Genomic DNA, 15761 nt, shown 5'->3' on the forward strand with positions numbered 1-15761 from the left:
TTGCTGTGGCGACCCCTGATGGGAAAAGCCGAAAGAGAAAGAAGAAGAAGTAGAAAAAGATCCAAACCAAGACTAAGTTTTGATTCATAATCAACTTTAATCTGAATAATAAAATAAACTCATTTAGATGATGCAAAACAAAGTAGGACAAAGCAGCCCTTTGCACACTTTAAGCATTACTCAACCGTTTTTACCCTAAAAAAATCTTTTCTGATCTAAGTGTGCAATGATGGTGCATGCACAGCACGCAATTCAAAAGGAAGGGGCCCCATCAGAGAAACCCTCCAGATAAGACAGTTGTTTTTAATCTGCAGTTTTGTTGTGCAGCTGGAAGGGGTCCACTTTTTCCCGTAATGCAAAGTGTCCAGAGATTAAAGACATTTGTTGGGTCAAGTCACTAATTCCCAAAGGTAATGTGCTCAGTTGTGTGTGCACACAGGAAAACCTCTTGTTTGGGAAAGAAGCTAAACTGAATTTATGATTTAAAAATGGCCCTGCTGTGCAGATGTGCCTCCCAGAAAGCTCCCCATAGTCATTTTTGGAAACAATACCCTGTGAGAAAGTGTTTCCCTGGAAAAATATCTTTCAGGCAGATCCAGAAATGCAGCTATAGTTGGGGGTGAATGAAATTCCCACAAATCACTGCCTATGAACTGCAATTTTTTGAGTAGGACCCTATTTCCCATGCAGAAAACCTCTCATGTGTAGCATGAAAAACTGTGTTTACCTTATTGCACAGATCCTGTAGGTTTAGGTCTGCTGGGGAAACTTTTTTTTTTCAGTCTGGCTTTTTTCATTTAGCATTTTTCCTCAATAAATAATTGTCATGAAAGGTTGTGACATATTTTGGAGCAATGTCATTCTTTTAGGATCCCCCTTCCTACCCTACCCATGGATTATAAGAAGCTGAAGGTGAGAGATGGTTGCAAAGTAAGTAGGACAGTGAAGCAGGAGAAGCCTTCTCTTGAACCAGTTACAGCCCCTCTTGCACAGGTTGTTACAACTTTCAGACGTCTGACTGAGTTTCTTTATATGTCTTCTAAGATTTAAGTAATTATTTGTTTCTTGTTTTAAATACATTTTACTTTTAATTTGATTACTTTTACATTTTATTTTTAACTCCAGTGTTTTCCTCTGAGGGATCTCAGAGTCCCGGGTCTGACTCCATCGATCGGATCTGGGGGGTCCTGTGGTAGCATACTCCATGAACCGGGGTGGGGGGTCACTGATGTGGACATGTCCCCAAAATATTGTTTAGCCAAATCTCTACGTCTCATCATTTTATCACTCTTTTTATCATGGTGTGTGTATTGTCTGTCTCTGTGTGTGTGTGCATGGGGGGGATGTCTGCATTGTTTGTCTTGTCCTTTTTTGTTTTTAAATTTTGATTATATTTTATGCATAGCACTTTGAGTGACATGTGTTGGAAAAGTGCTATATAAATAAAGGTTGATTTGATTTAAACTTGGAAAACATTCTCTTTCAAGCCCTGTCCCTACACTGGTGATCAAGGCATCCTGCTCCAAATGCAGGGGTGTGGTGATCCGGGTGTTTTTGCTTCACTTTTTGTCTTTTACCAATTGAAATTATATTTAGCATTTTACCAGCAGAAAACCTGTTATCCTTCCAGCTTACTTTCAATATGGGTCCAAAATGTGGACTTCAACAATGGGTCCCATGTTAATTAATGAATGAACTATCTTTGAGCACCAAGGTGCTTTACATTAGGAAATTCAAAAATTAAGCACATTACAAGCAAAAATGTAAAATACCTGCATTGAATTAGCCCATGTGGCTTTGTCTGCAGGTTGTTTGCTGACAAGCTTGTAATTTAGGTGGGGCCCTTCTGGGCTGATTCCATTTATGTAGCCTTTACATTCATTCACACTCCTTTACAGGTTCCATATTTATTCACTACATAGGTTACAGAATTTATATAGGAGCCATATTTTTCCCATTTGCACCCCATGCCCACGTCTAACATAAGTATTTCGACAGTAACCTATGTGCCCCCCCACACACAAAGACGTTGGCTGCACTGCAACGCAATCTTATTGTGAGAGGCACATTAAAAACGGCTAATAGATAAAACACGTCATACTTTAAAAGAGATTTTGCTTATAAAGTAATTTTTCAACAAAGTTTGCAGGATATTGTCGCCACCTCCTGAGTGTATATAAGAACTTGACTCTCCCCTCGCGCTTTAAATAGGAAGTACCTGCTGGGTCAAAGAACCCAATATCCATGAACTTCTAGTGAAAAATGAAAAGCATTTACACAGTCGTTCTGTTTGTCAGAATAACCATTCTTGCTCTGATACTTTTTTTTAAACATGTTCTTGCTAATCTTAATTTTTTTCAATTATTGTTTTTGTTTATTGCAAGTTATTCAAGCTACAAGCTGATCAATCAGATGTCTCAGTGAAAGCATTGACCCCCACCTCGAAAGTTTGATTGACAGATTCTCCCTGACCCGCTTTCAGTGGAAGGGGTGTTGACTTCAAAAAAACTCCTTCCTGTTTGGTGACAGTAGTTGCCATAGAAACATTGTCAGATCACTCGGACCAATCACTGTCACCTGGCTCTAACACGGCTACGTCCGTATGGCGACTGAATTGGCTTCTTGTTACTGGAGCTGGAAGTAAAGCACTTTCTATGGCTGAAGTCAGACCCGCTCAGTCCAGTTCCCTCGTTTACAGTTAATGGTGCAAATCGGTCAGTTCACCAAGAAATCGTTAGTTGAGTATTTAGCACACAAAAAAAGTCTCCTTGATTCAATCAAATTTAGAACTGAAAAACAAAGCTTTGTGGCTGGATTGAAATTTATTAGAAATAAAAGAAAAACTTCAATCAGAGGTCGTCTTTACAGGGTGGAGTTAAAATTAACTGGCTTGTTTTTTCTTTTTATGTCTTGTTACTCATGTTTGGTAGTGCCAAGATTTGGTGAAGTCATATCTGGCTTCGATTGTTGAAACCACCAAAATCTGCCAAAACTACTTAAAATCCTTGGAACATGTTGGATCGTTTTTTGGGAATAAAGCCGAAACTCTCCCAATCTCAGACTAGAGACTCCACTGAGTTGCCTGTGAATGTTTCTTTTTAAGAACCTTCTGGAAAAACATTACTAGTAAAGACTCATTCTTTTTTTCCTGGCACAGTTTGTGGGTAAAGCCTGATAAAATGGGCGTATTGTTGCACAAACACTCCTGCTTTGAAGGGATGGCAGAAAAAACATTGAGGATGAAGTGGAAATTTTGTGCAACAATCTTGATGCTATGCAGTGAAGTAAAACAGAACCAAAAGTTCTGCCAAACAAACCCAAATGGACTGATTTCAGAGGAAAGAATTTGATTCAATCTTTTCGGAAGTACGGTAACTGAACGTAGGATAGGAATCCGAGTAGGACTTTTGTTTCACAAGAGATCACAGATGGTTAGAATGCAAGAAAAACCTTTGAAAAAATCACAAAAAAGGATTCAAACCCAGTTAGACCATTTCCCTCCAAATACACCCAAACCTTTTTCTATGGTCCTTAAAAGGTTACCTTAAAACACCCACTCCCATGAAAATTACGTTTTTGGTGTTTTAACATGTTCTTGTGGCATTTTGTTCATGATCTAGGACAAAAATTAAGAATATTAAGCTTAAAATTGCAAATTCTGAGCATTTCTTTATTCAAATCATTGTGAATCAGGTGCAGACGAAAAAATGCTGTTTATTTTTTATGTAGAAAACGTGATGGGCGGGCCACAATCACTCCACAACGGGAAGGGAGGCGGGGGTTGTTGTTAGTCCCGCCCACAACTCAGAGGCAAATTTCTAATGAACTCCTACCGGTGCAATTTGGTGCATTCTGGTGACATCTGGCACTTATTTATACACTTTTCAATTACTGAAAATAGACCATATCAAACTTAAATCTGCTGTAGTCTGTTTCAGATTTTTTGAAGAGGGCACTGCAGTGTAGTAGATAACACTAGTTAAGAAGTTTTCATGCTGCTTCTAATCACTGCTATTTCACATTTGTTCGTGATCAATAGTTAAGAAGTTTTATTTACTTTTTTGCTCTGACTGCCTTGAGGTTCTGCTTTTTGTTACTGTTGCAAAGTTACATTTACTTTTTAGATCCTTAATTACTGTTATGTTGTTCAAATTCGCAGAGTTACTTATTTAAAGTTGCAAAGTTACATTTACTTTTTAGTTATTTTAATTACTTAATTAAATTAAATAATTGAAAAATTAAATCAAATTAAATTACTGAGATCATTCAGCTTTTGACTAGAAATACTTACTGCTTACAGTGTTGTAAAGAAAAACAAAATTAAGTACTCTGACATTATACTGCATTTGAGTCTGAGATTCAGGTATTTTGAGTTGCCTTTGATTCTTTGACATTCAGGTTAAAGCTTAGTGCATACAATTTCATCTTCAATGCATTCATTAAATGTCTTGCTGTCCAAACTACTAATTCCACCCATTACTCCATCTTGGGGAGGTTTGAGAAACATCTTGTGCGTTCGTTGTCTCCTTGTCCAACTTCCCAAGCTATTTTTGCGCCATTAAGTTGCTCCAACGGATGCGGAGAGTGAACAGTGTTCACTCTCCGCATCCGGAGATGCGTGGTGCGCACGCATCTGATGGACTATCTGATGCGTGCGCACCACGTGACCAAAACAATCATGGCGGACGTCAAACTGTCAAAGCGATGAAGACGAGGTAAATCTACATGTTTTCACAAAATATACTTTATTGAAAAAGGTGAAAAATATATTAACCGTTAGATATTTTAGTGGCCCGAGCGGACAAGTAAAAAATAAAGTCTTGTGGTCCGTACTGCTCGAGAAACAGGACCGGGCCAGCGGGCAAATGGCTATGTCGAGCCCTGCAAGAAAAAAATATCCCCAATACAATTACACCATGACCAATCTGAACTGTTGCTATAGGGCAGTGTGTAACCCTGCTTTCGCAATGTCGAATGTCGCAGCTGAAATGGAGACTCATCAGACCAGGTAACGTTTTTCTAATCTTCTATTGTCCAATTAGCCTCAGTTTCCTGTTCTTAGCTGACCGAAGTGGAACCTGGTTTGGTCTTCTGCTGCTGTAGCCCATGTGCCTCAAGGTTGGATGTGTTGTTCATTCAGAGTTGCTTTTCTGGAGACCTCGGTTGTAATGTGTGGTTATTTGAGTTCTTGTTGCCTTTCTATCAGCTGGAACCAGTCTTGCTCACTAGGTTTTTTTTTTTTTTTTATATTTTGAACCATTCTCTATAAACCCTATGGATAGTTGAGGATATAAAATCCCAATACATCAGCAGTTTCATAACTACTCAGACCAGCCTGTCTGGCACCAAAAGCCACATTCAAAGTCACTTAAACCACCTTTTTTTTTCTTTTCACCATTCCGATGATCGATTTGAACTGCAGCAGATCTTCTTGTCCATGTCTACATGTGTAAATGCATTGAGCTACTGCCATGTGATCGGCTGACTGGAAATTTGCATGAATGAGCAGTTGGACAAGTGTGCCTAATAAAGTGGCCAGTGAATGTTTAGGTGTCTGGTTATCATTGTCAGGTCATCCGTTCTGCTTTGCCACCAGTTTTGTTTCTCCATGGGATTTGGTCATTTTTAAGTTGAAATGAATATGAAATATTTTGTTTCTGCCACCGACCCTGGTCTCCTGCATAGTGGGTATTTTATTTGCAGTTCCTGACACTTTGAGGTTGGTCTTCATATGAGTCAGTGGAAAGAAAATTATAACAGTAATGCTAATTGAAGAAAATTGTTTTGAAATATGCTTGAAAATAAAAAAAAATACTTTAATTGCTGTGATAGAATAAGCAAGATGCCGATCATTTAATAAAATCAAAGGTCAAATCCATGGTTGACCTTTTTCCCTAAGTATAAATTAAGTAAATTGAAATTGGTGGTTGCAAGCAAAAATGTTGCGTCTTCATTATCTTCAAAAACTGCAATGTCACTGAATGTCACGGAAAAAATCTTTAGGGTCACAACATTTTTCTTTTGGAAATTCACCAAAAAAAGTACTCGCAGAATGGTATGTTTCTGAAACACTTCATCACAATCTTTTTTTCCATATATGATTCCAGCTGGAAAACTCTGTGTTTTGCCCCGCATGACAAAGCTGTTTGTACTAAGATATTCAATAGTCATGCTGAATAAGGCTGCATCATAGTTGTTCTGAAAACATTTGTCATGATACTCATCAAGAACCTACGGTACTTTATTCAACTTTCAAAGTACTTGTTGACACTGGAATTTTTGGGAAATGTTGGAAGCTGTGGTCATTTCAACAATTATCTTCCTACATTGTTTGGGCTGCTACAATTTTTTTCCCTAAACTTATGGTTCCAAGATTTTCCTTCAGTGTTTGCAGCCATGTCTTGTGCAATAGACTGCGTTTGAGTTGGCAGCCATTTTGGCCTCTTCCTTACGTCAGCAGGGGAATGGTTGACGTTAAACACGTCACTGTGTGAAAGGAGAAAGCCCCGGGGTAGCACTGTCACAGTTGAAAGTCCTGCGTCATGTGCCAGGAAGATCCAGCCGGTGTGTCACTGAGATCTTAGCTGGCTGAGACAGTGAGAGAACTAAGAGTGACTGAGCAAGAGAGCATCTGTGAGTGACAGTAAAACATCTGTGAAAACCTCACTGGAAACGCTTCTGAAACCAACGTTTATCACTTTTTCTTTTCTGGTCTTTTTGGCTCCTTTGGGTTTGGATTTATGTAGGCTGCATTGCAGATGTTGGAATCTTCTCATTTACTCCCATTATTTTGTTTTACCATTTTAACAGACATGACCTCATTATAAGGCACACCATCAAGTCAATTATCGAACTTATGTCTTATATAAAATGTGCACCGAACTATAAGGCGCATTAAGCATGACTACAGTTAAACACAAGTTTTTCAGTCAGTTAGACTTTAATCACGATAACTTTTGCAACATGTAAAAAAATGATAGATCCCACTTGAACATACTTTACTATGACTACCCTGATGCCCAACCTTGTTAGTAACACATAATAGAAATATACTCTGACACTGCTACCCGTTAGCTGCGTTAACGTATTCATATGAACACCTAACCTTGTTCTTATCAACGTGAAAAAATAGGCCGATCCTGCTAAAACAAACATTGCTGTCATGATGCCTCCCGGTGCCCCCCCCCCCCCCCCTTCTCTGCTTCTATTCCAGATTGGGCCGAGCTGTCGGCATTTACTTCATCACCTACTCCGGTATTTGAGATGGCTCCAGGCCAGTTCGTTGCCCTGGTGCATACGTGGTCAAACCTAATCTCAAGCCTTGTATATTTATGCTCTTGTCTAATTCTAGCTCTCAATCTGCCTACAGTGATCTGTCATCCACGAATGCCAACCTGGGTCCAGTCACAAGATTCTCATTCTCAAGATCATCTCCTTGCTCCAAGTTACTACCACACTCTGACTTCATCCTTCAACCATGCCAAGCCTGTTCTTCCTACACCAAGCTCCGCTTACCTTTATCTTGCCTCTCAACGTTGGCTTCCAAAGAAACTTACCTCCATCTCTACACCTCATTACTCCATCTTCAGTGACTCCTCCGCTGCCAGTCTACCTACCACCAAGGAATTTGAAATAAATCTTCTATCGCCATCTCCAGTGTTTGTCTTTCTGGGTTTCAACACTTGGGTCTGTTCTGGTCCTAGCCCGGCATGACAATTACTGTGACTATGCTAACTCCCCACCTTGTTAAAAAGAAATGCAGTCTGACACCCCTAAACATTAGCAGCATTCGTGTATTTACAATAACACCCAATCTCTTGTGTAACTCAAAAAAAAGAACAAAAAACAGACTGAAATTTTGACGGAGCGCCATGTACCTCTCAAAATCGCTTTGACATCAGTAAACATGACCAGAAGTAATCCATGTATAAGGTGGTCTGGATTATAAGTGGTACTGTTGTTTTTTTGAAAAAAATTACACTTTTTAAGTGCGGAAAAAATACCATGCTGTGTCAGTTTTTCTTTTAGTTACCTCAGGAAGTTCTCGACACTTTGAACAACTGAAGTTGCTTTAAAGGTACTGTCAAAAAATGTTGGCTTTGAGTTCTTTTTTTATTAGTTTCATCCTTTTTGTTAAGTGTAATTTATTTCCTGCACCTGGTTCCTTTCAATTGTCTCCTGCTGCTTTCTCTCAGTGATTCACTCCTGCAGTAAAAACTCACCTTCCTTTCAGTTGCTTCTTTGAGAACATGATGGTTTTATGTCTTGTTTTACTCACAAGGGAAAAAAGTCTCCTAAAAAAGAAACAAACAATCTCAAGTGCTCCAACTAATTCTGTCTGTTCATAAATATTCCTCTCTAGATGGAATTAAGACAAATTATGTTTTTTCCCATGGGATCTCCTTGGCTTTAGGAGCAAAGAAAGTTCAATACTCTCTTTCTTTTTTAAAGCAAGTTATCAGCAAAAATCTACTTGAAAGAGGACATTATTATATTATTTTCACAATTTAAGTATTTTTGAACCAACCAATAACTGAAAACTTTTAGTAAAAAAGCCCCAACAGAACACATTTCCATCCATACAACACTCTATAGGATTTTAGAAATGGGTGTTTTTTAGGTTGCCTATAAAAAAAAATGCTGTGTTTATGATTTACGTTTTTTTTTCTCCGTTTGCAAGCATTCATTTATATCAAGTATTTTTCAGATGATTAAAATTTCTTCGCAGAATTAATAAGAAACTATAAATAGCTAGGACATATTCTTGTTGAATAAAACAATTTAAAAAGTAAATTCATTGGAAAGTAAACTTTGAAAAGAACCACATGTTTGACTTGTGAGGAAACTACCAGCATGTTATGACCTTAAAGTTGCCAGATATATTGTTGAGTAGAAGGAAAACACACTCCCATTTTAGCTATCCAAAAATGACATCACATTTCAGGTTGTTTGGAAAGCAGTGAAGCCTCTTGAGTATTTTTATCCCCTGCAGTCAAAGAACAGCCTTGATCTTAAAGCGCATGACGGTGCCAACACTTGTTAAACAAAAAGTGACAACAATTTTTCAATGCTTGTTAATCAACAAACTCAAGGCCCTGTTTTGTATTGTTTTGTTTTTCTTGTTTAGAACAGGGACCGGATGCTCAAACTTTTGCTGCATCCAACAATCCCATGCCTTTATAGCAACTGTTGAGAATTAAATGTTTCTTTGTCCACGCATCCGTTTTGGCAGATACTTTCTGTCACTATGGAGACAGTCATATTATGATCAGAAATGTAACCCATAAATCTATTGCTGCTGTAATTTTCCCTTCTTTTGAAATTTTCTCTGAGGTCTGATTTTGGCTCCTGTTGTGGCATAAAATAAAAAACGGCAGACCTTTTGTTGCTTTAGTGACACCACACCACCTTCAATAAAAGCCGAACCACAAAAACAGCAATTGCAGGGCTTGTCTGAGACTTTCCCGTCCTCTGCATGCTCTGTTGACGTAGGCTAAAGCTGCAAGGAATCCAGGAGATACCACTTGTGTCTGTCACATGGTCTCATCCTACAAACATTCACTTTTTCCCACATATTCAGGGAAAATTGCCATCACAGTGGCTCACATTAAATTGTTAAGAAACAATCTGATAAAGTTGGATGCTGCTGTGCAAATAAAGTCAGAATGTGACACGTTTTAAAAGCTGCAGAACATCCTGATTCAAAACAATGAAAAAGATGTATAAAAGATGCATAGTTTGAGCAAATGAAAATAAATAAAAAGGCTATTACCTATCCGCAGTTTTTTTTAACATAAAAGCAAGAACTTGTTCTTGATAAAATTGTTTGATTTTAAAGCATTAAATAAATAATGTGTAAACAGCAGGATTATTTTCCACAAAAAATAAAAACACAACGTCATAGGCAAAAACAAAACAAAAGTGGTTAAAATTTTGAAAGAGAGTGAAAGTTAACATATTAAGCTTACTAATTCACAGCACCGAATGGAATTTGGTAGAAAACCTTTGTGTTTCAATCCATTCTCCCAGAAGTCTCTTCATGATAGACACCCAAGAAAAAAAGCAAAAAAAACAACAAAACAGAACAATGACTAAATGGGAGACCAAACAGTAGTAAAATGATGTACTTGACAGTAAAACTGTAAAAGCCCTAAACCTACATAGGCTGAGTGCTAATAACCTGTAACTGAAAGGTGTGACAGGACTGGAGAGAAACAAAGGCTGTAACCAAATTCCCTCAGTACTCACTACTTGGTGCACAGTTTGTGAGGGATTTCCCTTTTTTGGGGCTGTTCACATCTACAATTCCAAGATCCAGTGCCCTAGAAATTTCCCAAAAGTATCTGTGAAAGGCTAGTGTGAGTCAGTTCTCACTAGATTGGCAAATATAGACCACAATGCATTGCATTTGAACGATTTTCATGTGAGAAAAATGTATTTTATTTCATCCAAGTTTTCATCATCAAAACATAGTGGACTCATAGTTTTTGTAAAATATTCAGTTATTAGGTTTTGACTTAAGTAAATTGGTGTTGTCAAAAGTAGTGAGCGTGTGATCGGAATTTCTATTAAAATCCAGAGCTCTGGATCAGAAATGACAAATCCTGGTCCTTGAGGTCTACCGCCCTGCCTGTTGTTTCAGCTCTCCCTGCACTTCCTGATGCTGATTACCTGGATCAGGAGGGTCCAGTCAGTCAGAATAAGCAAACACCTGAGTCAGCAATCAGCAGAAAGCTGTGCAGAGAGAACTGGCAGACTGGCAGGGTGGTGGATCTGGAGAACCAGGATTAGGCATCCCTGCACTTGATAATACACACTAAAACCTTTTTTTTAGTAGTCAGCGAGTAGTGAGGGAATTTGGACATGGCCCAACAGTGACTATCAATACATACTAATTTTTCAGAAAGATTTTATGGGAAATTCCAATAAACAACCAAAGTCAGAAACCCACGAATGTAGCCAACAGTAAACTGAGCATGACCTATGCACCAATAAACTGTTTACATGGTTTTTGGAGTGTTTGTTTGCTTTTAAGGGGACTTGTGCTTTAGTGTTCCGCTAATAGGTATATATGTATGAGTATGTATTACTGAACTGTTTATAGCTGCAGTCAGAGTTAAAGCGTACTTCTCCAGATGTTTTTAGAGTGTCTGGAAGTTTAGCAGCTGCTATATCAAAGTTAGTTAGTTTTTTTAAAGCTACCCTTTCAAGCTATATTCTCATGACACCAACTGACGTCAAACCGTTTTCCAAAACGATTACTAGAACAACTTAATACTGTGTGTGCAAAACAGAAAAAACATGAAACTTGTGGGTACCACAAAGTATCAGAGCCACCCAAAAAATGAAATAAATAAAGAAATACATTTAAAAGAATAAAGTTGCTAGTTCTGAGAAGTTGATAATTTTACATGAATAAAGCTGTAAAATTATGAGGAAAAAAGTCTGAATTTTATGAGAATAAACCTGTAAAATTATAAGTAATATTTTAATAGCATTAATAATAGAGTTATAGTTTTAAAAAAACATTAAAAAATAACATTTGTGCACTGTATTGACCAATCAACTTTTACATTTAGCTCTAAATCATGAAGTAACACATTTTATTTACTTGTAGTTTTCAGAAGTTTATATTAATATTTTACTGACTTGAAAACTTTTTTTTGACACATAAAAGTTAACAGATTTAAAAAATATGAGTCAAGAGCTCAAAACAGGAGCAGTATTTTCTGTTTGAGAATCTAAATCATGAAGCACTGTCTCTGTAGAAGAAGCATGACATGGGCAGCAGCTGTAGATCGCTCTTTGGCATCAGGAGCTGAAAAGAAATGCAGGGAAAAAAAAGAAAATAAACAAAAGATGCATTATATTGCAGTTAACATCTTCTGGAAGTGTTTATTCGGTGGATAAAACTTTTAATCGGTCTCTCTGTTGAGATTTTTTTCAAGCCAAACAGCTGTTGCCCATGAGTTCTGATTTGCAGCTCATGTGATTTTCTGGAATGTGGGTCAACAGATTCGAGCTAAATAGAAAACTGAAGGAAGCAAAGCAGGGACATGTTCAGCCAAAGAGATACTTCAGAGCCCGAGAGCACCATCATTCACAATCATAAAAAAGTCTATGCATTAACAGTTTATGCAGAATTTCCCACATGTGTTTAGTCCAAATGCAGCACCTATAAAGGTATTTTTTCCCACAAAGTGCATTTTTTGTCAAAATGTTTTGCTAATTCATGTTTTTTTAATCACAATATTTTTTCTTTAGTGGAAGTAGATATAAACTGACCAATCAGATGCCTCAATAAAGTATACAGTCTGACATTGAACAGATTCAAGTGGTAGGGGTATGAACCTCTAACAAGTGAGGGTGGTGACCACAGAAATGTTGACTCAGATCGACAGGAACCATTCACTGCTTACTGGCGACAACGTATGGTGGGGCATCCGTGTCCGTATAGTTCATGACATGTGAGCTCCTACCTTGTAATGCAAGACATTGCTGGGTCATTCATGTCTTTGATATGAAAACTACAAGGTCCATGGGTTAAAACTTCAGAAAAATGTGTCAAATTAAAATGTATAAACCAAATTGGAAAAAAAAAAATTCTACGTTAGATCAACTTATTGAATTGAGTTAGATAGCCATAAAAATTAAGTTGAATAAACTTAATTCAATTAGGTGTTACCAATTGAAGGAATTCAATTAAGTTGGATCAACGTATTACATTGAGTTGGATAGACATAAAAATTTTAAGTTGAATAAACTACGTAAATTGTTACCAATTGAAGTGATTCAATTAAGTTGGATCAACCTTTTCCTTTTTAGAGTGTAATACCAAGTTCTAAACTATTTGTTGGCAAAAAAGTCTAACCTCCATCTGCATTATAGTGTATATCTATTGCAAGTTATATGCTGCGGTGGTGGTGACTTTGTCTTGAACTAAACGTCGTTGGTCAAGTATATATTTTGTTGTCAAAAATCACCTTAAAAGCAACATCGTTGAAATAAAACATTTAAACAAATGACAAATATGAGCTTACTAGGATTATGCTATTACCCAATTCATAATAGGGTTTATTTTGAGAGTTTTTTTACTTAACTCATAACTTTGTTGTGTATTTATTGATCAGAAAAATTTCAAAGTCATTGTCCCCTTAGTAAAAATATATACACCTGAAGTTTATTTTGTTAAGTATACTTGAGTATAAGAATAGCAAGTATACTACAGACCATGTAGTGTAGGAAGTAGACTATCTGGATACTTCTTCAGACTAAATTGGAACCTTTTAAGTTTACAGTACATAGATACTACATAAAAGTAAACTTCAAGTATACTGCCTCCCTTTTAGTATAGACTAAGTACACTGCATTACACTTAAATAAACTTTTTGCTAACGGTCAGAACAAATTAAAGTCAATCAAGGTTACATTCATGATTTTTTACTAAAGATCGGCTGAAATAGTACAATAATTAAAGGTATTGGCATGAAAAAAATCCTCAGGAGTAGAAGGCATCCTTTTGCAAACATCATTTTTACTTTGCAAAGATCTACATCTCCTGTTTGACACCCAAAATGGATGTTGCTTTCACAGGAGTGTATTAACCAAAGCTCTGTGTAAGGGAAAACTTTTTAAAACTTTATTTTCTCATGTTTTATGTGCATTTATGGGTTTTTAAGCAGTAGAAGGAGCCTGCCAACTAAAAACCCAGATCTACAATTACAAAAACTTTCTTAAAACCTCCCTTTTTTTAAGTGTCAAACTGCAGTGACAAATGCCAAAATACAACCTCACAAACTTTGTCACAATCAAAATTGATCAAATTCTTTCTAAAATGACTATGCAATTAAGAGCTAAAGTACGTTGTGTTCGGACTGTTCCCACTGGGTTGTTGTTAGTGAATTCTCCAGAATTATTCACTGGGCGCTAATTAAACCCCAAAGCAAGCCTGTAATCACACAACATTCCTTCATGTTGGTTCATTTTACATGACCAGAAATTATTTTAAGAATCTCATTAAGAAATGATCCCACCCTTAATTATAGTCTTATAGAAAGACAAAGATATGCAGTATTCTTAACTTTTATTTCTTATTGATCCTACCAAGGTTAACCTACATCTAAAGAGTTGTTTTCTTAATTGTTTTTGTTGAAATTGCATGTTTTTGCAATCAAATAAACAATATAATGCATTTTTGCCAAAAAAGAAATGAATTACAAAAAATGAATCAATGAAAGAAGTCATAACAAAAAGGATTTGTTACTGATTTGCATTTTATTACACTGTTTTTCCTCTTGTATTGATTTAAAACAATGAAACAAGAGTTTTGGTTCTCCGAACTGTTGAATTCAGATATAAATATATATAAAAATCTTGTATAAATATTTAAAATATGAATTGCATTATTATTAATACATTTTGAAAAGGTGCAATGTGCTTGATTTCGCATAATCATATACTTAATGCTCAATTATCAAACCATTCAAGTTGTAACCACATCAAGATTAGACTGATTTCTAGAGAAGCAACATTGCTGTTTAATTTGATTTTAACTTAATACAATTTTTCTTTTTAGCTGCTCCTTTAGAGGGTGCACTATTGAATCATCTGACTCCATCTGTCTTCTCCACACCAACCACCCCATGTCCTCCTTCCCCACATATGAACATCCTCTGTGGTCTAAGGCCCTCTTTCCCACCCTCTCTGTTGCAGTATCCATATGTGTTGCCCATCAAGTGTGGGAATCAATCCCAAAAGCTCTAATGAATGTAAATGCGTGAACAGATTCTCAAGGTTCATGCAGATAAAAAAGGATGCAACCCCATCTTCAAAGACAAAACCAAAAAGTGAACAAATCTTTCATTAAAACCCCTTCATTTTTCTGTGCGGAAGGTCCAAAACCATGTGGAAGATTATCAAGATGCCATCAGAGACATGATGGACCTCATCAAGAACTAACATGGTCTTTTGTGGTATTTTAAAAAATGTTAACTGTGCGGAAAGCCAAATAGAAGAAGGTTCTAAAGATTTTTTTTCCCCTAAAAAACATTCTTTTCATAAGGGTTTTTATCTTGTCTAATGGAATGTATAAAGTAGAGTACAGTAAAGTAAATAAATCGTGTGTGATTAGATTAGGTCAGAGCTGGAGTGGAGTCAGTTTTAAACCCAATGCCGTGCTGGTTCTGTTGTACCGTATTTCAGCTGTTATGATGAAAGAAGGGAGGTACAGCCTTCATTTTTCACTGATTTGTCACAGCTGGATATTTATAAAAGCAAACAGCATATTTGGCACTTCTGCTTCTTGGTGGACATTTCTGGAATTTGGGAGGAAACTGGAAAACCTGGAGAAAATGTGAGGATACCCCAGGAAGGTCAAGCAAACTCTACCAAGGGAAATCATGACTGCTGAGAGATGATATTACTAGCTAAATACAGAATATTCAAAAGTTCTCCCTCAGCAAAAGAAAATCCATTTGTACAGGGGAAAAAAATCATTTTTTGGTCCACTTTTTATGTTGAACTCTCGATTTTTTGGACCGTGTGTGAGCTCTGCAAAATCAACAGCAGTTACTGTTTTATACTCTTTTTTTTTAAAATAGGTATGAAGATTCAGTATCTTTAAAAAATAAACATAAATTCCTTAGCCTGCAAACTTCTTAGCAGGTTACCACAAACGTCCGTAGAGTGAATTTCTATCAATAGAAGAAGCGTTTTCTGGTAAAAAAGGATGTCGACACCAACAGCTGGTCCAACCTGTAGTT

General features: G+C 36.8%; 1 long non-coding RNA gene across 1 annotated transcript; it reads left to right on the forward strand.

The window, feature by feature from the left end:
* The first annotated feature begins 4626 nt into the window (after positions 1–4626).
* On the forward strand, positions 4627–7817 carry LOC111947109 (uncharacterized). Its single transcript, XR_002872929.2, has 3 exons — positions 4627–4715; positions 7214–7254; positions 7370–7817. It is a non-coding gene; the product is annotated as an uncharacterized LOC111947109 (long non-coding RNA).
* Positions 7818–15761: the final 7944 nt, after the last annotated feature.

Source organism: Oryzias latipes, chromosome 24 (assembly GCF_053564925.1).
Source record: "Oryzias latipes strain Hd-rR chromosome 24, Olatipes_Hd-rR_3.1".
NCBI classification, from domain to species: Eukaryota; Metazoa; Chordata; class Actinopteri; order Beloniformes; family Adrianichthyidae; genus Oryzias; species Oryzias latipes.